Consider the following 3,569-nt stretch of genomic DNA (forward strand, 5'->3'; position numbering starts at 1 on the left):
AGTTTCCTCCAGCCCCATTTAAAGTGGTCGTCTTCACCTCGTCCCAAGCACTGCAATGTTCTTCACTGCATCTGCCAATGTTGTAGCCCTTCCAGAATTGCTTCAGTGTCAACTCCTTGTTAGCTTCTATGGCCCTCAAAGCAAAACGTATGGTCCTTCTAAGGTAGTAAGCCTTGAAATTTGCTATTACTCCCTGGTCCATTGGCTGTATCAGCGATGTGGTATTGGGTGGGAGGTACACCACCTTCACATTAGGATGCATGTCGCTCAAATTTGAAGGGTGACCAGGGGCATTGTCCAGGACTAAGAGGGCCTTAAAAGGCAGACCCTTCGAAGTCAAATACCGCTCCACTGCTGGCACGAAATGGTCATTGAACCAATCTTCGAAGGAACCATTAAGGTAACCCACGCCTTCTTGTTAGATTTCCAAATCACAGGGGAGTTGACTCTTGAAAATGCCCTTGAAAGCCCTGGATTCTCGGCCAAATACACAGCAAAGGGCTTCAGTTTCAAATCACCACTTGCATTGGCCCCAAACAGCAAAGTCAGTCGCTCCTTCCAGCTTTATGGCCAGGTGCTGACTTCTCCTCCTTGGAAAGGTAGTTCGATTTGGCACTTCTTTTCCAAAATAATCCAGTCTCATCCACATTAAAGACTTGTCAGCCGTGTAACCACCATCCTTAATTATCTCAGCCAAACCACCTGGAAAACTTTCTGCTGCTTCGCTATCAGCACTAGCAGCTTCACCTTGCAGCTTCACATTATGCAAATTTGCACGAGCCTTTTTAAAACGGTTAAACCAACCTCTACTCGCGGAAAAATTCACCACCAGCACTGCCTTCGCCAAACTTTTCACTACTGCCTTAGCAGCGCTCTAGCCTTCCCTGGATCACACTGAAGCTCACCGGAACACGTCGCTGGTTCTGGTCCTCCAGCAGATCATGAGCAATTTCTCCATGTCACAATGCTCTGGCTACGTTGCTTCTCGTTTATCACCGTTGACTTCATCGGTTGCAGCATCCTTAACGTGCTTCAGAATACGTTCCTTATCCTTCACAATGGTTACCACCGTGGTCCTGCTCAAGCCTAAAGAACGGCCTATTTCGGTGTTAGTTTCTCCCTTCTCCGAACGCTTCATCACGTCATATTTGACCTCCATCGTGATGACCTTCCTCTTCTTGGATGAACTATCATCGGAGGAAGTACTTTGGCGTTTAGGAGCCATTGTAAATTAGCGAAAATGGCAAGGAATTTCAGCAACGTCTCAGCACACAACCTAGTGGAATGCAGGCAGGCACGCGATTGAAGTGGCGTCCTTTCGTATTGTTACGCTTGGCGTCCTCGACCGTCCGAGGTCGTTGTTCGGTCAATTTACCATACAGTTTAATAGCGTTAATTAATTTATGCACCTCCGCTCAAACACTAGTTCTGCATATGAGGTATCGTTAAAAAGCATAACAAAACGTCGTAAACCTTGGAATTTGTGTTGTAATCTAACCAGAAACTTAGTTTTTTTAATTATGTACTGGAAACAAAGCAATGATTTTTCATTATATTTGCGCTTTTGGACTGTTTTAAACTGCGCATCCCAAGCTAGTGTATTCATTCGCCCGCAAACTAGTTCCGCATATCGGCGTCAGTAAAAAAATTCAAAAAAATACGAAAAAAAAAAAAGTGTCAAAAATCATCATAACCTCAAAATTTTTGTTGTAATGTAACCAAAAAACATATTTTTATTATGTACTGTGCTAAAACTATAAAGGATTTTTATCATAGCATGCGTTTTTTTAAAAGCGTCGTTAACTCGGTAGCGTCGGAAGCGTCAGCGTCGTAACCTCGGAACAAGCGTCGTAACCCAGGACGGAATTTCCATTGAATATTTAAGAAAAAGCGTCGTAACCTCGGAACGTCGTAAGCCGGAACCGTCGTAACCCGGGGACCACCTGTATATTTTATCACCCAGAGTCAATCGGTTTGGTAGAATAACGGATAATTAAATAGGAAGTGTCAATGTCTTACGAGTTACAACTCGTGATATTGGATCCGAACTGGATTATAGCGGTTCTCGCGGTTTTAAATACCTTTATCATTTATATCTTGTATCTATAGAATTGATGCCGCAAGTAGCCTTATACGGTACGCCGCTAGAACACTTTTCCACATATTCAAGCCAACCATTAATTTATCAAATATATATAAATATATAAATAAATAAATATATATAAAAAAAAAAACTAAATATGGATACAAGTGGAGTCAATATAATACACTCCGTAAGAAGTCGGAAGGGTTACAAATTATAATAAAAAAGGAATCACAATAAAATCAATAAGCAAAACGTAACCATAGGTTAATTAAATATCCAAATATATATATGCGTAACGATTTTTTGAACTCTAACTTAACGCTTTAGTAATGACAAATAAGCTAAAAGTTCAAACACATATCCAAAACCTACTGACATATTGTCTGTCCCGGTGATTTATATTCGTAGTCAATGGAAAAAAAAAAAATAATAATAATAAATAAATAAATAAATAAGATAAAATAAAGAGATTTTAAAGTCAGGAAGTCTAGAAGTGAAAATGTTTATCTATGGAATAATCCTATATGAATCTTATACAGGGCTAATAATATATATAGAATTTGTATGGAAACCTTTTTCATTAGTTTCAATAAGGAATATTTAATTTAACATAATTACAATTATGCAGTTTTCCAACATGAAACTAATATATTGTTCAATTTTGGTACTGTTTTTTTTTCAGACATTCTTCTCATGTGGGTCGAGTATTAAAAAAACAAAAAATTTATCCTAAAGTCGTATTATTATACAGCAAGTAACGTAACTCTTAGCTGGCTGAGAGCAATCTCCTGCCTGGTGACGACGTCATCAGTTCTAGAAGGTCTGTCGCGTTTGCCGTATCAGCATTGATTCCTTTAACCTCAAATATCTGCTTACACAGGCTTCATCTGTGTGTCGTCTCTGCTTGCAAAAGCAGATTGACTGGGGAAAGGAATGCTTAGTTCATGAACTTCACATGTGGTTCATAGGTCGCATGACAGGCCACATAACATATTCTTATCCGTGTGTGTAACGCAATTAGTTAAGGACTTGCAATCATTTTAAAATTAATGAACAAAATAAGCAAATAGAATTTCTATAACAACAAGATGAATTAATTTTTTTTTTTCTGAACCTCATAGACATTTAGAAGTATCAAGATATGTATATATGAAATATTTACTTGCAACATTAGCCTATTACAATTCAAGTAAAACATTCATGGGAAAATGTCACATTTTCTTGAAAAAAACCCAAAGTTTATTTAGAAATTAGTTATACATAGTGGGTTTTTTTTTTTCGTTGCATCTCCTACCTATTAATAACGTTTTTAAAAAATTAACCTCAGAGGATGCGCGCGAGAAAATTGAATATGAAACTTTTGTTAGGGCACATAGGATCAGATTTTATCACAACTTAATTTCAGTTAGCATAGAGAAATACAGAATCATGATTAATCTTCTCTTTGACTCTTATGTTGCCTGGCAATCTTACAAATAGCTCC

This window comes from Macrobrachium nipponense, chromosome 45 (assembly GCF_015104395.2).
Source record: "Macrobrachium nipponense isolate FS-2020 chromosome 45, ASM1510439v2, whole genome shotgun sequence".
Lineage (NCBI taxonomy): Eukaryota > Metazoa > Arthropoda > Malacostraca > Decapoda > Palaemonidae > Macrobrachium > Macrobrachium nipponense.